This window comes from Nannospalax galili, unplaced genomic scaffold (genome assembly GCF_000622305.1).
Source record: "Nannospalax galili isolate Female #2095 unplaced genomic scaffold, S.galili_v1.0 scaffold330, whole genome shotgun sequence".
Taxonomy (NCBI): domain Eukaryota; kingdom Metazoa; phylum Chordata; class Mammalia; order Rodentia; family Spalacidae; genus Nannospalax; species Nannospalax galili.
The window spans coordinates 79,266-102,363 of NW_008329640.1; the positions used below are offsets into that span (position 1 = coordinate 79,266).

General features: G+C 37.8%; 1 protein-coding gene across 13 annotated transcripts in view; it reads right to left on the reverse strand.

The window, feature by feature from the left end:
- The window catches only part of Nrxn3 (neurexin 3), a 1,763,451-nt gene that overhangs the window by 6,337 nt on the left and 1,734,016 nt on the right, over positions 1–23,098 (reverse strand). For 4 of the 13 annotated variants that reach the window (XR_003850606.1, XR_003850607.1, XR_003850608.1 and 1 more), the window contains one exon: positions 6,445–7,114. The exons of the other annotated variants lie outside the window; for them this stretch is intronic. The gene's annotated coding sequence lies outside the window, so the exon portion shown is untranslated. The remainder of the gene's footprint in view (positions 1–6,444; positions 7,115–23,098) is intronic. 13 annotated transcript variants of the gene reach the window in all.

Genomic DNA, 23,098 nt, shown 5'->3' on the forward strand with positions numbered 1-23,098 from the left:
AGTATTTTCCTATTTTTCTGGTGGTGGGGTAGGGACTCACATGGTACGTTCAAAGTGGGCTGAGAAGAGAGCAGTGTTTGAACAAAGGCTAGCAGCTTTGACAGAGACGAGATTTTACTTTACTTCCCATTAGAGAAAAGGACTGGATTTTTAAAAATTAAATAAAATTGCTTAATCTTCTCTCTCTCTCTCTCTCTCTCTCTCTCTCTCTCTCTCTCTCTCTCGTGTATGTGCACATGGACATGTTTGTCATAGCATGCACGCGGCAGTCAGAGGACAATTTTCAGAAACAGGCTCTGTCCTAAATTTTTGAGGCAGAGTCTCTCTTGTTTCTGGTGCTCTGTGTACTCTAGAAGAGCAGGCCTGCACGCTTCCAGGTGATTCCTTTGTCTCTGACTCTTGTCTCCCTGTAGGAATGCTGGGATTACAGATGGAAGACATCACAACGCAGGTTGTCAGACTCTAAAAGCAAGTGTCTTTATCTTCAGTCTCTCACTAGTTCTGTATTTCTTTTAATCCAGTGTAACTGGAATGAAGGTTCAGCATGTGGGTTCCTTCCTGACATAGTAACTGAGGCTTTTGTTTCTTGTGGCCATAACAAAAGTATACCTCAAATAAGCAAAGGTATAAAGTGAATTAAAGGCAAAGAATGACTCTCTTGACTTGTTGGGCAGCAAAGACCCCTTGCAACTAATTTAAATACAAACACAAACTGTCGCGTGGAAGCACGTGTCCCTTCAAGTGAGATTAAGATTACTGTCTTCATGATCACAGAAGGGCGTTCATCTGTGGTTTTAATGTACCATCTGTAATGCCCAACTGGAGACTTAAATCTCTTTTTTTTTTCTTTTTCTTTTTCTTTTTTGGCTTGTTTTATTTTTTGCAAATTTTACCAAAGTTTCACAGTCTCTTTGTTATTTAAAATCTACAAAATCTACAAACTGTTGACTTTGTAGTTGAATCATTTCACTTCCCTTTGTTTGTCCTTTCTCCTCCAGGCACCAAGCATCTCAGATCTCAAAACAAAGTAAAACCCACCTTTTCTGTCTGGTTCTGACAGAGTAGTCACAGGCTTGTTAATTCATAGTTTCTAAAAGCCAGGTGAGGTCCAAAGTGAAGTGAGAGATTATTTTAAAAATAAAATGATGAGTATCTTATTCTAAGTTTAGATATCAAGATCTGTCAAAACTATCAATCCTTCTTCTTCTTCAACGTTTTCTTTTTACAACTGGTGACAGTGAAGATGATACCCTCTGTCAAGAAAATGTGAACCCCAAATATGCTGGTCTCCATGCACTGAAATAGCAGACGCTTTTATAGCCTTTTCTCTTGGCTTCTTCAGGAACTGGAGGATGGCCTGGAGTTTGAAATGATGTTGCCTCACATGGCAGGATCATTATTACAAATGGGACTTAATGGCAGAATAGTTCAACTCCCAAGTAACTATGGACTGAGAACTGCCTGAAACATATGTGTGAGCTGGGGCATATAATCAATTTGTTATTTATTTATTGGTTTATTTATTTATTTACTTATTGTGTGTACATGTAAGAGGTTTTGGTGCATATGCATGTGGTGAACATGCAGCTGTGTAGGGGTCGGTTGACTTTAAGCTTCGTTAAAGAGATAGGTGGAACAATTAGTCCTTTTATCAGATGGTGTACATTTCCTTCTCCAGATTCTCACCTCTAGTGCAGATCTTTCTAGGTCACAGCATGGAACTTCCCAAGTCTGCCTTCTTATCTGATAACTCACCAAAGCACACCTATCTCTTTTCTAAGCATGCTTTCTGTAATGCTTGGTGCTTCCCCAATATTTTGGACTTTCTTGCCCTTTCTCTAAAGACTCCTCTCCTCACTACAAGGCTGCTTGTCTACCATGTGTCTGACTGTCATGCCAAATTGAGGATGCATGATGTTTTCCCCCCTTCTCTCCTCCTCTGGGCAGCAGCTGAGATTTACAGCTTGCTTACCCTGGAGTTTTTCTTTTAAACGCAAATAAAATTTTTCTCAAGCTCCCATTCAAGACCATTCTTATATTCTATTATTAATGAGATTAAGTATCCCAAGAAGGGACCCTGATCTTTTCTGTGTCACTGTCTCTGCTCCCCAGAATGCTGGGGTTATAGATACAAACAGGGAAACATACCCAACTTTTTACATAGGTACTGAGATCAGGTCCTCATGGCTGCACATAAAGGCTCTCTTAACCGCTGCCTCATTCCTCTAGTCTTATAATCAACTTTAATATGAAATTTTGTCTTTAGGAATTGAGATGAGGGGTCTGGAGATGACTCAGTGGTTAAGAACACTGTTCTTGCAGAAGACCTGGGTTCGAATCCCAGCACCCACATGGCAGCTAATAACTGTCCGTAATTCCAGTTCCAAGGAATCCAACAGCATCTTCTGTCCTCCAAGGGCATTGCATGACACGGTGCACTTACCTACATGCAGGCAATACATGCATACACATAAAATAAAAATAATAAATACAGTATTTTTTAAAAAGGAATTGAGGTGAATATAGTATATACTCAGTCGTCTTTATACGTGGGCTTCACATTCAGGATTCAAGTGACTGCATATATTAGTGCTGGAAACAGAAGAGTCTGGGTTGAACATGAGAAGACCTTGTTCTTTTCATTATCATTACCAATAAAATAAACAGTCTAACAACTCTGCATAGCATGTATATTGGATTTGCTACTATTACTAATCTAGGGATGATTTAAATACTAAGAGAGTGACCCACAGGTTCTTTGCCAATATTATACATTTTGTTTGGTATTGTTTTGTGCATGGATCTAAATATATTGCCCAAGCTTGTCTCAAACTCCTGGCTTAAACAAGATCCTCCTGCCTCAGCTTTCCAAGTAGCCTCATACTACCATACCTGGTTGATATGCTGTTTATCAAGGAACTGTCTTTGTTTCCTTTCCTGTTGCTGTGATAAAATATACTGACAAAAGCAACTTAAGGGAGAAAAGGTTTACATTTGTCTCTCAGTTTGAGATTACAGTCCATCATGACAGGGTAGACACAGTGGTCAGGAGCCCAAGGGAGCTGGTCACATGACATTCATAATCAGGAACAGACAGCAACAAGTATTTGTGCTCAGTTTACTTTCTTCTTTTTAGACAGTCTGTGATACCAGCTCAGGAAATGGTGCACAGTGAGCCAGTCTTCTCATTTCAATGAACATAATCAAGATAATCCTCCACAAACATGCCCATAAATCCCTCTCCTAGGTGACCTTAGATCTGTCAAGTTGACGGTTACTATTAATCATCACAGGGTCTTAAGCACCCACAGGTGTTGATGCCCCATGCCAACTCTACTTGGGGGGGTGTCCATGGGCACATTTCATTTGAGACAAGCAGTTAGATGTATTTCTCAAGAATACAGGAGCAGCTAATACTATCTTTTTTTTTCACAAAGACTATGAAACTAGCCCTAGAAAAGTACTAGAGAATTGATGAATGTAAAATTTATTCTCAGAGTGATATCAAACCTACAAAATATCAAAATTCCAATTTCTTATGCCATCTCTGGAATTTTCCTTTGGTTTAGAATAAGAACTGTCAGTTAAGATCTTAAATTCAGAAATACACACACACACACACACACACACACACACACAAGCTGTTCTTTTCTTTAGAGAGGTCACTGGGGATATAAAGGTCTATTTTAGCCCTGAAGGCTGCCCTGCTTTTTTGCTCTATGAGTATATTTATAGATACATAATTCATGCCTCTAGGGCTGATATCTAGCAAAAGGGGCTATCTGCTATTGAAAAAGACAGTGTATTAAAAATTTAATAGAACTCTTCTAAACTGTGAGGATGTTGTGGATGATGGTGAATGCAGTGGGTCACCGATAAAAACAAAAACAAAAACGAAAACCCAAGACCAGCATAAAGCTTCGGTGTAGCCTTTGCCTCTCTGGAGACAGCGGAGACTGAGAAGTCACAAAAATACCAAAACAACGCTGCTGAACAGCAGGGACTCGGGAGGATGCCATGCTCCAATTGTTTGAACTCTGTTATGTCTTTTTGGGCTCTTTACCTCATCTCTCATTTGCTTTATTTGAATTCACCTACTACATTATCTATTCAAAATACTCATTTAAATACGCGGTGCCATAACTTGAGGACTTCCATGTACAGATACACTGAAGCTTCTAACCATGAGATGGCTCTGTACTGACTTTCAGGAAAACCAGTCCTAGGCAAACATAGCCACTATTTATGAAAACAGCAGAAAAACTCTAATGTCTTAAAGGAGCTTAATTTATATTTTAACATGATGAGCATCTCTTGGTAGCAAACCCCCTTCAAGAAGCAAATGGCTTATGTGGAAAGAGTTTGATTCTGAAAAAGTACCAATTCTACTTTTTTAACATATGACCAAAGAAAGGCAAGCCACAGCTGTTTGATACACACAGCGAATTATACACGGTAAACTTGAGAATGCCAAATGGAATTCCCATTTGCTTATTAGTTAAGAGCTTTTCTTCTGAAATCGGTTAGCTTAGACTCAGGTTGGCACTGGAATTATGCTCATGAGTCACATGACAGGTTAAATTTCTTGAACTCCATGTAAAATGGGAATAAATATAACAGAGTCTATCTCAAACCTCTGAACATTGTTTAACACAGTGTCTACTGCTTCTCAGAAATGCTAGTTTTAGGGCCAGGCATGATGGTTGCATGCCTTTAATCCCAGGACCCTGGAGGCAGAGGCAGGCAGATCTCTGTGAGATCCAGGCCAGCCTGGTCTACCTAGTGAGTTCCAGACCAACTGTGGTTACAAGGAGACCCTGTCTCAAAAAGACTACACACAAAAAAAGAAATGCTAGTTTTATTATATCTATTAATATTTTTGACTGTAAAGACTTAATCACTGAAAAGATTTTCTGTCCTTTAATGCATTGGCATCATCCTGAGGTACAGATATAAGTACATAGGATCAGGAGGTAATTTTAAACACAGATATTGTGGGAAGATTTACAGTCATTCAAAGACCTTGTGTTTGAAAAACATGATTAACCTCTATTAAAATAGATAGCTTCATCAATAGAAATAAAAGCTTTTAATAGAATTAGGTAAATTAACAGCCATTTTAGGAAATTCTTAGTTTTAAGTGTGAAATATTATTCAACATGTCAAACAACACAAAATCAGTGAACTGAGATATAGAGAGCCAGTTCATTGAAGCTGCCAGGTTCTAAATATATCCTTTATTCCATACTCAATTTGACATTTTTATAATAACTTCAGATAACACTGATGTCTATAATGAAAGTGAAATAAGTGACTTCTTCATTAAAAATATTACACGGTGCTTCTTAAACAACCCTATGCTTCACAAAGTCCATCTGCAACATTGGAGACATGGCCTTGAATCATAGCCTCTGTCTAGACTTACTCAATGGAGGTACCTTACCTGAGACACTTTCTAAATAAAATTTGAAATATGAGAACCATCATGTGTCTTCTTGATAAAATGTTAAGATTCTTATAAAACTTACCTGATTAAATCCTCGAGGAAAAGAAAACAGGAAACTATTAATAGAAAGGGAAAAACTAAGGGAGACAAAGGAGGAAGGGGAGGTACAGAGAGGAGAGGGAGGAATGAGTGTGCCTTCTCTCTCTGTGTATGTGTGATATGATTTTGCAGGAAGTTGGTTGTGTGAATTAGAAGTCATCAATATCATGGCACAACACTGCAAACACCTGGGATTCCTGATGTCTTTATTCTGAGTAAAATTGATTTTGTAGCCTGTGGTGATGATGAGAGAGTAATCCAGAATAACCACTCTACCATAGTCACTTGAGAGTACCTTATTTCCTTTTCACTGAAAGAAAATAACATAAAGGGCTGATTTCCTTGAATATCTTCTAAGGAATTAAATTAAGGATGAAATTACCACTGATAATACTTAGAACTAAAGCAACTCATTTTTTTTTTTCCTGGAGTACAGGCCTCCTATACACTGTAGCCAATTTTAATATCCCACTTTAGACCAACCAATACTTTAAAGTTGGTGGTTTAATAGTTCAGGCAATAAGGCTACACTTGTTTTGGTTGGTAGGGACTAGATATTTACCCTCTTTAAGAGCAGAATTCACATTGATTATTGGATGCAATTCAGCACACAAAAGAACATTGGAAATTAAGCAAATAGGCTCAAATGAAATAAAATATTTAATACAGTTTTTAAAATCAAATAGAAAATAAAATCGACTTCATAGCCAAGGCAAAATAAAGGGAAGGATAGCGAATAAAATCAGTGAGGATCCACAATCTAAGAACACAAAGACAAGCAAAAGGAAATAAAAATATAGAGGCTGTTTTGGATAAAGAGAAAGAAATAATTTCAACATAGGCAAAATAATTAAACTTATAAACAAAAAGCATACCATATTATTTCATAGTCAACTTACATCAACAAATTGCCCGCATGTTTTTTGGCATGAAAGAAAAATTTACAAAAGAAAGTTGTGTAAGAATGCTCTTGGACAAATAGAATTGTCATATTCTTGTAACTTGCTTTTTTGTTGTTGTCATTTCTTAAAAACTTTTGAGCAAAATGTCTAATTTTTCAAATATAATAATTTACAACAGAGGATGATACAGGGAAGCAACAACACATACATCCACACCACAGAACATGAAAAGAAAAATAAATCTGCACTTTAACATTTTTTTTTTTACTTTGGGGAGTTTGGGAGGGCATTGATATTTAAATTTAAAATATTCTGATTGCTATAACTGAAAATTTAAAAAATTACTTTTATAATTTGCCTTTAAAAAATCTATGCATCTATAGGGTTTTGAATGAATTTCTTCATTGTAAGTTTTCAGATATGTACTTTTTTGTCTTTTTTGACAAATTTTAGATTTTCCTTAATTTAAGGGAATGGATGACAGCACATATATTTTAACAATACTAAAGAAAGGGGAAGTATGGGAAGGGAAGATGCGGAACAGGGGAGGGTCGTATCTATGAGTGTACTACACAGGAGATGAAGATGATAGGGGTGAATGTGTAAGTGAGTCGCCATGTCCATGTAAGGGCGGCACGGAGTGATCTAGCTGCATTAGAGCTTCTGGCTGTAAGGAAGGGATGGGCAATATACAAAAACAAATGAGCCTACACATGCCCATCTATGGAAATCAAGAACAGAACTCTAACACTGACAATCTCACACACCCTAAGCTGCAACTTCTTCAACATGCAATTACTCCAAAAATCATTACAGTTTCATCATAAGATTTTCAAATCATAAAAACAGTTACACTTTTTTTCCTATCCAAAATAGGCAAAGTACATAAAATAATAATACTAATAATTAAGATCAAAAGGTTAAAAGCAAAAACAAGGAGACTAGATTTATGCATTCAAGTTGAACAACTTCATCGGCAGCCACACAGCCCCATCTTGAGTTGGGGGTTGAGTGCTCTACAGCGTAGATTCAGGGAGTGCTATTCGGGGAGCCCACACACTGGGTGGCTAATGACTCCCCTATATGGAAATGGTATATTCTCAATTATATCATCCATCTTCCCCATACCACCCACACTGTGCACTACTGGTGATGAGACCAGCTCATCTGAAAGATGTGGATGTGGGGATTCTGCAGCTGAAGTTGTTCCACATTTAAAGAGGGAGTGGGAAAAACTACAGAAAACAATTCATAACTTTTTTTCTCATAATTTTGGATAAAACCAAATCTAAAGGTTTAGCAATTAAAAAGAAACACATTGATATATATATAATATAGATATAGATAGATAGATAGATATAATACAAAAAGCACTTAATTTCCAAACAAGAAGGGAGGAAAAATTTAAAAAAGGATTTTTAAAGAAAAAAGAATTTAACACACTTTCAGAGATGAACAACCAGATGCACACGCTGAAAAGGCACAGACAGTCAGGGGACACTTTTATATTTATGTTTTTTGTTGTTGCTTTTTTTTTTTTTTTTTTTTTTTTTTTTTTTTTTTACTGTTTGCTGATTTGTTTTAATCGATTCCCCTTTTTGTAACAGCCAAAATTGAAAACAAATTTTGCACTTTCTTTGGAGATTAGATTTTAACTTTGTTTCTCTAAAAAAATAAAAAGGGCGTGCAGTCTGGATGTACGTCCTAAGTAGACATTTAAAAGAGAAGGAGGTGGCTAGAACTGTTGCGATGTTTATCAATTTAGCACATGCTTAAAGTAAGTTGCATTTAGGAAAAATAGAAAAACAGAAGAAGCTAGGTTAGGTGGAGAGGTCAGCAAGACAAAACCAGTTTGGGAGTGGGAGAAAGGATTTGCTTCATGCTTTTCCAGTAGGGGTGAAGGACAGTCTAGGGCTTCCTGCCAGGTGGAAGGGATCTGTGTGTGTGCATATGTGTGTGTGTGTGTGTGTGTGTGTGTGTGTGTGTGTGTGTATGTGTTTGTGTGAAGCCTATGTTGACAGGAATGGAAATAAATTAGGAAGTTACTGAGTTGTGCTTTGGGGAGTTTACCTCATGTTCATTCATCGCCTGAGATGATCCATTGTGTAAGGCATACAGGGATGAAAACTAACACTGCTTCATGAATATTCTTGTTTTTTTTTTTTTTTTTTTTTTCCAAACTGACAGAGTACCATGAATGAAAACAGGGTGTTAAAATAAGCCTGGTGAATGGAGGAATAACTGATGTCAGTTTTAATAACAGTGTCAAAAATTCTCTGTGCTCCAAAGAAGACAGTATCAGTATCTACAAACTACAGTAATCATGATATGAACATGGTTTACTAAAAAATATTGAGGGAAATATCTGTTTTCTAGAAATTAATTTGAGAGACAAATGTTACAACCAATCTACATTGAGAAAAGTAGACCAGAGTGTATGGATGGATGTTGTGTGTGTGTGTGTGTGTGTGTGTGTGTGAGAGAGAGAGAGAGAGAGAGAGAGAGAGAGAGAGACAGTATGTATGTGTGTGTATGTGTGTATCTGTGTGTGCATGAGTATTTAGACAAAGATACTATAGAAAGGAAATATAGAAGGAGGTTTGGAAATGGCCTCAGCCCCTACTGGAAGAGATCACTAGAGTTGTATTCAACATTATATGCCTGTGAGAACATTAATGTTCAACCAAGGACTGGGAAACCCGGGTAGGCAAACCACAAAGGCAAGACACTTGAGGGAGCTTGGTTCTGACAGCCAATTCCAACCACTTCTAAGAACAGTTTGACAAATAGAATAAATGTGGAAAATGAGATCAATTTTTATGTCCTATGAGACGCCCCTTTTATTATTTTATTTTAAACAAAAAAAAATAGCAATGTGTCCCCATGGGTCAGTCCGTACCAAGATTTTTAGTCTCTGGTTTAACAATGTCAATTATTTTGAGAACTTCACAAAATGCAGCTGGAAAGTTTTATGAAGAAGAAAGAAAATCCCAATATTAGAAAAACCCTTGTTGTCATTTAGTTCAATTTTTGACTAATGATAGCTTTAACAATGAATTTTATTTTGCAAGAAGATCTTATATATGTTAAAGTGATTGGTATTATAAGGCACCAAATGACTTCCATAAAAGTTCATTTGATAGTATTTGCATAAATTATTTTTTTGTTTTACATATAACTGTTAAAAGTAGAAAGCATAACTTGTCTAAGTGCAAAGGTTGAAGAATAAAACAGCTTCAAACACATCCACATTCCACATAATAGGAGGTATTTTCAAGAGGATATATCAGCAATTTAGGTTCCCGAAGGTTTCTGTGGAGTAATTTACCTATTTTAAAATTGCCTGTTTTAAAGCGCTTACAAGTAAGGTACCACTTACATTCCAGAAATCACTGGTTTAAACATTTCAACATGCTAAATTTTAGGGTTTTCACTTTGAAAATAAAAGAATAAATGTATTTTTTAAATCCACGGAAGCCATAGTTTCAAATGAAGGCAAAACACCCTATATGTAGGGAGCACATCAATTTTTACAATATTAGTTGATCGCTAGTCCAAAATGTGAGGTGGCTGTAGTCTCTAATGTAATACACAAAATTAAACTGCTAATAGTTTGTAATCCTGTCATAGCCTCACTTCCATTTTTCAATATCTATCTATACTAGGCTCATATAAGTGCATGTTTATATATTTAATGGCTCTACTAAGTGTTAATAATGCATTTCAGTTATATTTGCCTTTGAAAACAGGTAACACAATAATTTTACTTGAAAAAGCATATTCTCATGCAATTATTTTTATCTCAACATGTCTTAATAGCTTAATCTAAATGTAAAACCTAATGCTTATTAACACTATAAGATAGAATTTCATGGGACAGAAATTGTGTAGTGAGCTCACTTGAAGACATGTTTCTAAACTACTGGAAGTGGAACTTAAGAAGCTTAGAGTCAGGTAGCTTCAGCCCAGCCTATCTTGGAAGCAGATTCTCCTTCTAGAGGACGTCTTTCACATGAGAAGATGAAGGGCCAAGACCAATGGAATGACTTTTCATTTCAATATGTATTTAAATTTCTAAAGTGAGAGAGAAAGAAAGAGAGAGAGAGAGAGAGAGAGAGAGAGAGAGAGCACTAGCTCTTGAGGCAGGTCCTCTCAAGGATCTGAGTGCAACACTGGGGGAATATTTTAAGAAATTACAGGGGAGATGAGAAAGAAATTGAGAAATCATATATTTTGGGAAGACTTTCAAGAGTTTTGAGCAGATAAACAAGGTAATCCTCCCTCCTATGAGATACACAGAAATGATACCGAATGGTCCTGATTCAATGTGTCTCTACAAATGGAAGGATTGTTCTGGGAAAAATTGAAGTAAGGGCTCAATTCTGTTGGGTCTTCATGGATGTGGAACCCTCAGCATGTGAGGATGGCGATCATCTGTGTGCCAACCTTAGCCTCTCTTGTATCTTGATACACCTAACTTTTTCCCAGGCAGAGGAGTGATAAGATTTGATTTAAACCTCTAAGTAAAATTGTTCAGTTTTTTTTTTTTTTGAGACAGGGTCTCCCTGTAGCCCCAGCTGTCTTGGAGCTTACTATGTATACCAGGCTGGCCTTGAACTCACAGAGATCCAACTGCCTCTGCCTCCCGAGAGCTGGGATTAAAGGCATGCACCAATATTTTGTTTTTTATTCCAACAAAAACGTGCTAACTAAAAAGTTTATACAAATCTGTTCCCAGACTCAGTTTCCATACCTAATTACAGTAGAAAGAAAAATCCAGTTCCCCAAATGGAAGAGTCCAGATACTACCAAATCCAATACTTAGAACTGCTTTTCTGTGTTAATGATCAGATATTCAATTTGCATTCATTTTCCAACTTAAAAGTGTAGATAAAAACAGAGAAGACATTAAAAGGCAGTACTACCTTTAAAAATTGGTAAGATAGTAAATGTTTAGATATAAGAGGGGAGGTCCTTAGATTAATGACTACATTCACTTAAGGTTTACTGTGTGCCTTTAGGTCTAGCTTAATCTCCATTCTTTGTATGGCTATACTGAGTAAGTTTCTACTAACTCAATATTCCAGTACAGGTAAATTTGCCTTCTTTATCTCAAGTAGATCTTAAACAACGTGTAGGCAAGGTTAGTGTCTTGGTTACATTTATTTTCACATCAACTATAATAGCAATACTTACATGCTTCTTTACATATTTGTGTTGCTAACCTCTTTGTCTTCATACAACTTTCTAGATTCCATAAAGGCATTGAGTCTACATAATGAAAATGCCTCAGCTTATGCTTGAAACCTCATATGTGTGGTAGGGACTGTCAGTAGAAGACTTGAAATCTGTCATGCTTATACTACGAAATATCTTAAAATTTATTTTTACATTTTGTTTTTATTTTATGTGTATGAGTATTTTGTGTGCATGTATGTAAGTACATCACATGCACACAATGCCTGCAGAGGTCAGAAGAGGGCGTTGGATTCCCTGGAACTGGAGTCTCAGACAGTTGTTAACTACCATGCAGGCACTGGGAACTGAACTCTGGTCACTTGCAAGAGCAGTGAGTGCTCTTAACCACTGAGCCATCTCTCCAGCCCCCTGCGAGATATCTCAGGCATTCAACAAATTTTTTCATGTCTCCAAGTCTATTTCCTCATGCATGATGCAGAGATTTTGTCTGCTCAATTAACTTACTTCATAGAGTAGATTTACATAACTAATGAAAATTTGAATGTGAAAGTGCTTATAAATTCTAAAGAGCTTCACACATGTTTGTTACTATTGTCTTCACAGGCTGTTAGCAGAAAAATGAAGCCTTCATATTCAATGGCAAATTCTGAGTTCTAGGAAAGCAAATCAATGCTATTACAGTTGTGTACCCTGGAATGTCTATTTCAACAACAAACAGGTCTAACCTCTGCCTCAAACCCTGACTAAAACCTCTATCATGACTACTTCTAACCAACTCCATTTCTAGCTCTCCATGAAAGCTAATTCTTAATATTTGATTCATTTATCTTTGAACTGTGACTGCTTACTGTTCATGTAGGCAATTTTATAATCACTTTATTTCATTCTTATAGGTTGGAACCGAACTGTGCAGAGGTCTTATTTCGATATGTCTCCATAAGACTATATTCTCTGTGTGGCAAGGGGCTAACTTTTGTCCTCTGTGCATCCACTTATATAGATTGAGGCTTGATATTACTAAAAGACACGAGGGAAAACACATCCCAACCAACACTGGCATTGGGGAAGTAGAATGAGAACACGTGAGAATGAAGGTCAAGGTATTTTAGCTCTTTTCTTCCAAAAGTCTCTAAAACTGGCTATTATAGGCAAAGCTTAAAAAAAAAAAAACATTGAAAACATCCAGGTATTCGTATTCTTCATTTCATTTTGTTTTACCATTAATTGAGTATTAGTATAAGTGAGCCTTTCTTCACCCAGGGTAATTCACAGCTCCTTGGTGCACAGGTTGAATCTTTATGCTTATGTTGTGTTCGTAAATCTGTTTAGCATAGACACATTTAGTATGTACTTTGTTCAACTGAATTTCAAAAATAGAATGGTTTGGTAATATTTGGAGCTGTTTTCAGATGTCAGGGGAGGGGGAAACGGCTCAAGATGCTGTTCCTCCTGGCAGCACTTTCTTTAATCAAGAAGGACTATCTTCATAATGTGGTGCAAAGAGGAAAAGCAATGTACAAAGGGGTTCTAAGCCACTTCTGCCTTGCTTCGTCCATGGGAAATAACTGAACTTGAAGCACAGTACAGGGAAACATCGTATCTCTCACTCTGATATCCACCTTCGTTGAAGGAATGTAGTGTTCATAAAATCAATAACAACACTGGGTTTTCTTAGCTAATGGAAATTAGCACCATGAAAACCAAATGGAAAGCTTACCCAAAACTCATATACTTGATGTAAAGATGGTGTACTATGAATTTATAGCTTTGGCTACATCCAGCTTGAGCCTTGAGTAGCTGTTCTATGAAAGAGGAGAAGAAGGCAAAGATGCATGCATGGGTAAAACACATATCATAAGCTTACTTTTTTTTAACCTAAGCTACTGCAAATTAAGAAGGGAGCAATGAGAATTTTAGCTATTATTCAAAAGCTCAATAAATATAGGTCTCTAGATTAGTTACAATAAATACTTAGAGGCAAATGTGTATGATTGAGAGAACAGTTGGCATAGTGATTTCCTTTCAAACATAAGAAAAGGAATACAAATTATGATTGTGGATAATTGTAATCATTTAGTTAAAACATTAATTAGCAAGACTTCTAGAATGAAGTCTTCTTAAGAGCATGGACAACTTATTCTCTGCCAGATACTGTAGGAGTAAGTATAAATGATTCACATAATAATTAGAATTATACCTCATATATCACGAGACCTGGGCTTCGGTAAGCTAAGTTATACAACTCAAGCTCATACAACTGGGGAGTCAAATAGTCATATCTGAACATGGTTCTATATATTAAAACTGCAATGCCACTTTTAAGCAAATGTGTTGTTTTGCTTTTTGTTGTTTAATGTTTTGAAAATATTCTGTTCTCAATGAGCACAGCAAAGTATATGTAAGGTAATCTCAGACATACACACTTCCATAGGAGGTCCTCTCAATGAGCACAGCAAAACATATGTAAGGTAAACTTAGACATATACACTTCCATAGGAGGTCCTAGGATCTTTTTAGATTTATTTCACATTTTTATACCCAAGGAGTCACAACTGCATAATAAATATTGACATCCAGGGGTGTTCTGAAGAGTGACTTATTGCATTGTTTGAGGGTCACCATAGCCAGACCTGCTAAGTTAGTCTTTCTGTTGAAGGCAATGGGGAGAGGATGGGAGGAAATGCCCAGGGAACTGCACCTTTTTCAAAGTTCTCCCCAGGGATTCTTCTGCAAAATCATTTGGAAACTTCTAAATCCTTGAATATGTTTACTCCTTGACTCTTCTAATCTGGAAAGGAGGCAGAGTAGACCTTTTTTGATGATGGTGAAAGAAGAGAACTGACCTCTTTGTCCTACTTGGACTAATCTTAGCTGTTAGCCAACTTTGTTGTGTGGACTAAATCACAAGCAGTCTTGTCTGTAAAGTAAATGCAGACTTCACTACATGTTGACTCGAATATGGTGTGAAATGCAAAGCTTACTTCCAGAAATACGACACGAGCAATAATTACCCTACTGCCACAATAAAAATCATCTAATAGTTTTAAAATGCATAGACTTTAGGACGATGCACTAAATGTTTTGGGATATTCTGTCTCTCCTGGGACTCACATGTTGGAAGCTTTAGCTGCAAAATAGTACTCATTAAAATAATCTAAATGTTCTGGTTGTTTGACTACTTTCCCGATGAAGTCGCCAGTGCTTTCTAAATATTTCTGTCCTATATGATTTTATTTCATACCACATCCTAATTCATCATTGACTATATTCAATTTTTAAATTGATCAATTAATTTTTATTTTATGTGTATAAACATTTTGCCTGTATGGATATAAGGGCACCATGTGCATGCAATGCCCATGGAGGCCAGAAGAGGGTGTTGGATCCCCTGGAACTGGACTTAGGGATAGGTGTTAGCCACCCTGTGAATATTAGGAACTGAACCTGGGTCTTCTTCAAGATCTTCCAACCTTAAACCAACTGTTGGAAGAAAGCATCATATTTGTTTAAGTTTTCATTCTCTACTATTTAATTTTGTACTTTTAACATGATAAACAGGGTGATAGAGGCCATTGTTTAGACTCACCTGCATGAAGTACCGGGAAAGAAGACCAAATCAGAATGGACTCACTTGTGCTAAGAGCCATGTAATCAAACTGAACTCAGAAACAGGCCACTTTTCTCAAATTAAAAAAAGAAGAAGCTGGGGGCAGAGGGTGTGGAGAATTCAGAGCTACCAGTTAGAAAAGATCCAGTTTCTTGAGTCAGCATAATATGAATATCCCTTGCATCTAAACTCCATTACAAACACATCTTTGAAATGACAATTTTGCTTTTTGCTCCCTGTTTCTGCTCTCACTTTTTTTCTGCCTCTAAAGCAGCTCAGCTCATTGAAACTTCCATTACATTTCATAGCATGAGGTGTTACTTTGTGCTAGAATCATTAAACATGACCAATAAATCCTTCATTGAAATAACTGAAATTTGTTATAATTTTGTCCTTTGACAAGCTCTAACATGTAGGATCTACTAATCATTTCAGGTCGTTAAGAAAAGTAGCCTTAGCATGTTGAGTAGGAGCGGTTGTCAAGACGTCCTCAGAAAGTCCAGAAGACTAGGGGACTGGTTCTATCTGTAGTTTCCCTCCTGCGCCCCCTCTGCCCCTGACGCCATCCAAGTCTACTGTGTCTATCAGAATGGCCTGACATCAGGACAAGGAAAGGTCACCAGCACAGCACAGCATGGATGTGAATTAGCACTCGATAAAGGAATCTTTTCTTTTGGTGTATGCATGGACATGTGGAGGCCAGAGTTCAACCTCTAGTGTCTTCCCTAGGTGCTATCTACCTTGTTTTCTAAAAGAGGAGTCTCTCGCTGGCCTGGAGCTTGCTGATTAGGCCAGGCTAGTTGGCCAGAGAGACCTAGGGATTTATCTGTTTCTACCTCCTCGAGACTGGGATTACAAGGATGTGCCATGACGTCCAGCTTTTTATGTAGATTTTTAGGATAAACTTGGATCCTCATGCAGGAACAGTAAGTGCTTTACTGAAGCAGCTATCTCCCTAGGCGTCTTTGAAAAAAAAAGGTCCTGAGGCCACCTGGTCACTTTTAATATCTCTTCCTCTCAACAACAGTCACTATTCGCCAGCTGTTCTCCAAGGCAACTTCTCCCTTCTCTCAGGCAAGCATGAACAGATCCTCATGGAGTTTGGTTGTGCAAAATTAGTGGATAAATGATATGACTTAAATTTTTCACTACTATATGAGGTAGTGAAGAAAAAAAAGAATTTGGTAGATATAAAGATTTTCTTACTAGCAACTGTATCTCATTTAAGTAAGAAAGTCAGCATGTGATGCTCTGAAGCCCACTCACAGTCTCAATCTGGAAGCATAAGCTGATGTGCTCAGGGTAGTCTTTCCCCGTGGGAAGCATACTTATTAGTTCCCTTTCTGTTCAACAGGACTCATCTATAGTAATATGTAATGTTTCTCCCAGTGTTTTTACCCCAAAGATCATAATTTGCTTTTTTTTTTTTTTTTTAAGTTTCATTCCAAAGGAATGGTAGAACAGAAGCTGGAACTTAAAACTCACAATGGCTAGATTAGGTTTATGAAACTGTGAGGTCTGGGACTAGACTTGTTTAGGTCCTTTGTATTATTTTTTTAAAAATAAGATTTTTAAGCTGGGCATGATGGCACATCCCTTTAAACCTTTTAAGTTGGGCAGAGGCAGGTGGATCTCTGTGAGATCAAGGCCAGCCTGGTCTGTAAAGAAGTTCTAAGCCAGTTGGGACTGCACGGAAATCCTATCTTAAACAACAACAATAACAACCAATCAGTTTTTTTAAATGGAGGATATAAAGTTTATTATCTTTCACATAAATAAACTAATTAGGAAAATCTTCATTGTCTTGAATAACTTGGCAGCATATTTTGATGGGGGCATTATGTTAACTCTGACTGTCCAGATGTGTACAGAGAAATAAGTATCAAACTTCTGCCTCCTAAGGCTCAGGGGTCACTGCAGAAGAGGGAGCAGAAAGATTGTAAGAGGCAGAGGTGGTGGAGGACTACAAGGAAATAGAGTTTTCCAGACAGCTAGTTGGTTACTAATATAAACTCACAGCAATGGTGACTGCATGCTCAAGTCCCTTCCAAACTTAAACCAGAAAAAATATCCCAGCACAGACATGGGGAGGTGACTAAGAAAACCCAACCCAACCTAAGGAACTTTTGGTCATTGATGGCTGTTGGGAGGGGGAGAGACAGTCTTTTTCAAGGATGGGAATTTTGGTAGGTTACCCACGCTCTAGTAGAGGGACCACTCTGAAGAACATTTGGGAACATAACTTAGACTCACTAGGCCTTAAAATATAGATATTAGAGTACAGTCAATTGGGCGGGAAGCAATAAGGGAAGGTGTAGATAGGCGAAAGGTTGTAAATACCATCAAATTATGTTGTATGAAAATCACAAGACTTCAATAATATTTTAAAAAGAAAAATAAAGGTACTTCTCAGGGTACCCTGTGGAACTGGCTGATGGGTCCCAATTGAAACAAAAACGTACCGCATGCAGAGCTTAACTGTTGGAAAATGCCTGCATTTTAGCTTCAAAACAGCTTCCATATCTGAAGGCATTTGATTATCCCACAGTCCAGAAGACTGGCTTAGAAGGAAAGAAAACCCAAAGCAAAAACTCACTAAAGTGGAAGTCTCCAGCGCAAAACTCTCTCGGAGGCTTTTAAAGAAAATGACACCAAAGAACTATTAGTGGAAAAAGAACAACTTTGTAAAGCAGTGGAATTCATGACTTGTGACCCAAAGGAAAAACTCACAGAAGTGAAAAGATGCGACTATCTGTTCAATATGTTTTCAGAGAAACCAGGCAGGTAAGTAAAATTGGATACTGCTGCCCCTTTCCGCACAGGTTATACATCCTACTAACAAGCAAATCTTCTAGGAAGTAAGCTCTCCTGACCTCACTGGAGAAGACAACATTAGATAGCAGTACTTGTCCCCTCCAGCACTGCTGCGGGGAGCTCTGCTGTTCCAGGTGGCCAGAACAGAGGGGTAGAGTGCTCAGCCTGGGGCCATGTCAAAGAAGAAGCAGGAATTGAAAGCAACCTGACTGCCTGACTAAATGGTTTCAACTAAATGACTTAAATTATTTTTTCCAAATTTCAAGACCTTTAAAACCCAAAAGCTACATAGTACTCACACAAAATGGCTTAAGGAAATTAAATATTACTGCTAATAGAACTCGAAACTGTTACAAAAATCAATGCTATCATTTGTTAACTATTTTGAATAAGTTGGAGTTATTATTTTCATAACATATTGTTACATTAATGACAGCATATATTTCATGCAATTTATTTTCTTAAGAATCAAAAGGCAATTAAAAAGCACACCACAGAATTTCTACATCGCTGAATCTGAGAAAGGAGTGTTTATTTCTGTTTTATTGTGTTTTACCTGTGGCTCACTTCTTTTTAAAAATATTTTCTTTATTACTTTTATTTTTGTGTATGAGTGTATTGCCTGCATGTATGTAAGTGCACCCATGTCATCAGTGTCTGTGGAGGTCAGAAGTGGGTACGGGATTCCCTGGAACTACAGTTATAGACGGTTGTTAACTACCAGGTGGGTGCTGGGATTTGAACCTGAGTCTTCTGCAAGAGCAGTCAGTGCACTTAACCTCTAAATATTTACTTTAATTATGTGTATGTATGTGTGTTTGTGTGGGAGCATAGGCATGTGAGTGCAGGTTCCAGAAGAGGGTATCAGATCCTCTTTTGGAGTTATGGGTGGTTGTGAACCACCTAACAAGGATTCTGGGATCCACACTCTGGTCCTCTGTAAGAGCAGTGCATGTTCTTAACTGATGAGACATCTCTCCAGCTCTGGGGTGTTCATTTCTGCTTCTTGAAGTGAGGTGACAAAATTAGGAAATAATTTAGAATACTAATGGTAGTACTTCAGATGGACACTGAGCTGATACAGTAGTAGTCTACTAAGTGTAATTGATTTTCTACTGTGCAGATTAGCCTCTGTGAGGATCCATCTGGAACAATGGACCAGGAGAGGAAGGCATAGGGAATAGTGGGTCAGATATTTATTTTCTTTTATGTTTTGTGTGTAAATGATGGCAACTTTTCAATCTAGCAGCCCCCACCTTAAAAGAAAATGTTGAGCATGATTGATTTTATTACTTTGGGATGCTCTGCCCCTCTGTCCTTTGTACTATGCTAATGTTCAGACACATGAGGGTCTCTGGAGTCTTCAATCTAAGGTAATCGGTGACTGCACGGCAACACTTATCCATCTGTACTCTGAAGCTGCAAGCAGCTTTTTCTCTGTTGGAAAACTCCTATTGCACTGGTGGCCAAATGAAGGATAGCTGTGCAGTTTGAAAAGTGCAGTTTGGAAGCATTGCAGGTAGTTCTGTGTCATGTACTCTAGATTTACCTGTGGTACAGAAGAGTGATAGACCTTATACATGATCCAGGTTGGACACTGAAAGCATACTGTTTACTAGTTGAAGAAAGGCTCTAAGTTTTCACAACTTTGAGGTGTGTGTATGCTAATTGGTGAAAGTTTCACTGAGAACTATCCAAGTCCACCCTCTCTGTCTCACATGGAATTGATGGCTACAGGAACGCCAACCATGAAGGCGGAGTGGGCTACGAGAGCAAGAGCTGGGTACCACGCTTGGCATTTTCTCTGTAATCTACCAGCAGGTTCCTACCAATACAAAGAGCCATTTCAGTCCAAATTCTTTCAACTCTTAATGGCATCCAGCTGAACACCATTGAGAGGTATAACTGCACATGCCTACACATTGCTATATAATATTAGAAAGAATCCTTACCAGAAAGCTTTCTACCCTGATGATCCAGCGTTTCAGGAACTTCGAAAACAACTAATTGAACTTAATACAGAAATGCAGTAGACAATAACTATTCACAGATAAGGTAGGGTTAGCCTGTTCCATCTAGGCCAGGACTTAAATTGTATCCTACCAACAGTGGTCAAGTCTGATCTCATGATATTCCTGTGTTATCGTTGTCATTTATTATGTGACTGTCATGATCATCAACCACAAAGCCCATGTGCTTTTTGCAGGGATATGGGTCATTGTTAAAATCCTAACTACTCATGTTTACACCAGGATGAGAAACATTTTGTTTATGAAGTAAAACATAGACTGAAGAGACAGCTTAGTTGGTAAAATGTTTGCTGTTCAAGCATTAGAATCTGTGGTCAGATTCCAACCACCCACATAAAAAGCTGGGTGCAGTGGTATGTACCTGTTACCCCAGCACTGAAGCATACTGAGACAGGTGGATCCATTGACCAGACAGTCTACATGAATTGATGAGCTTCATATTCAATGAGAGGCTCTTCAAAAAAATAAAGGTGGAGAGCAATGGAGGAAGGACATCTGTCATCAACCTCTGGCCTCTATAAGAACACACCCACAAATGCACATGTGTACCTGCACACATGTGTATGGACATGGCTACACTAATGAGTACATATCCCTCCAGACAACACACATACACACACACACAGAGTGAGAGCGAGAGTGAGAGAGAAAAATATAAACTCTGTGGCAATGGCCAGATTCCAGTTTGAATAACTATGTTGGATGGCAGCAGGTCCTCCATTTCAACCTGTCTATTGAGCCATATGGAACATGTATATCCAGTTCTTCCTATACATCAAACTCCCATTCCCTGGGAGCAAAAACTCCAAAGGGACTTCCTGTGAACAAAATAAATCATAAATCCTAGAACAGAGCCTTAAAGAATGAGTAAGTAGACAACAAAATCAAAATCTTTAGATGCTAATTTCTTCCAAGATAAAAGACAACCTTTTAATGAGTAATATTGAATATATATTCTTATAGCCCATTAAAGAGAAAAGTGTTGCTGGGCGTGGTGGCACAGGCCTTTAACCCCAGCACTTTGGAGGCAGAGACAGGCGGATCTCTGAGTTCAAGGCCAGCCTGGTCTACATAGTGAGTTCCCGGATAGCTGGGACTACAGGGAGACCCTGTCTCAAAAAGACCAAAAGAAAAAAAAAAGTGTTATGGTCCAGAGGAAAATGTTTAAAAATGCCATTCTGCAACCTTGCAAGCACCAAAGAGTAGGGACTTCATAAGGCCAGCTCTGAAGTCCCTGATTTCCTATTTGTAAAAAAAAAAAAAAAAAAATTGTGGGCTGGAGAGATGGCTCACTGCTTAAGTGCTTCTCTTGCAGAAGACCAGAGTTTAAATCCCAGCACACACATGGCAGCTAACAACAGTCCATAATTCCAGTTCCAGGGGATCCAATGCCCTCTTTGGCTTTTGTGGGCATTGTACGACACTGGTGCACTTACATACATTCAGGCAATATTCTTATGTACGTAAAATAAAAATAAGTCAAAAATTTAAAAAAAAATTGTTTTAAATTGGTCATTAAACAGAATTTATGGTGCACGACTTGAAGTACTGACGTAAGCATATGCTGTGGAACAACACAAGTTTTGCTAAAGGGACTCTACAAGTTGATCTCTTCTCTGAGATGTGAGAAAGCAACATTGGTTCTGTTTGTCTTCTGAAAAAAGGGCTGACATTTACTGTATCATGGGAAGATGAGGGATGTATGAATCTAGGTACTGCAACTTCTGCTAAAGTAAAGTTGGGAGCTGGATGCAAACTTTCCTGGTTTTGACTTTGTTATTTTCAAATATTAACTAGTGCCTATATAACCATTCTTGGAAAACATTTCAACAGCCCTTCTTTGTCATACTGAGTGTTATGGGCTTTGGTAGAGACAATAGGACAAGTGTGTAGTTACTTTCTGGAGATACATAAGCAATATTTTGACTGGTGACATTTTCACGTAAAATACTGTGTTTAATTGTGTGGCCTAGGAGGAACAAATAATAGCAGTGTTATAAGGTTTATTCAAGAAATGGAAGGTGACAGAAAGTGCTTTGCCCTCCAGAAGAATCAGATGAGGTGTCTTCTGCTCTCATTTCTCACATTTCTCTGCACATTTCATAGTCAGAAGACAGCACTTGTCAGAAGAGCAAAGGGTGGTAGCACCAAAATTAAAGAAAGGAGGAGAGTGAAGTTTAGGTGGAATGGAGTTTGCCATTGTGGTGCATTAAATCTGAGTCGGATTACTGTGCTTTTGATATATTTTTAAGGGCTAAGCATTTTGTGAATATACTTGGTGGGTAGGGACAATTCTGTCTATAAAACTGTTCTTGTCCAATGGTGCTTCCATAGCACATCCTGGAAGTAGGCATATACGCAATACACTTGCTCTCTCATGTCTACTGTATTGGAAGGGCAGCCAAAGCTGTCCTCCTCTACCTGTTTATCTGCAAGATGTCATTACTTGGCAGGTGTATGAGAATATGGTTGCTCCAGATTGCAAAGCGTTTTGCACACCTGGGTTATTTTCATCCAAAAGGCCCGATTAGATAATATTGTGCTGTATTTGCATAATTATTCAATTTAGCTATATGGCTGAAATACCAATCTGAATCTTTGAATAAATAATGTGTGTGTCAATGAAGAATTTTTAATTTTTGATCTTTTGGTACCATGAAGATGATCTGCTAAGATAGCGTCAATAAAGTCTCATTTTAGAAGGACTTGGGTGACAAGATTTCAAGAGCTGACTTTATTTTAAAGATGATTTGTCAACTCTTTAGGAAAGCCCTACTAATAATGAGGACCATGTCATTCCCAATGAAAATGAACATGTAAATAAAATTTTCTAAAGAAATTCAAGAGCTTTTGCTCACAAATCTCAAACAAAAATTTTAGAGGTCTACATGGCAAAAATAAGGCAGGAAGCTAATGTATATTGAGATGCCTTGGGGCTAGAGAGATGGCTCAGTGGTTAAGAACACTGGTTGTTCTTGCAGAAGACCCAGGTTCAAATCCC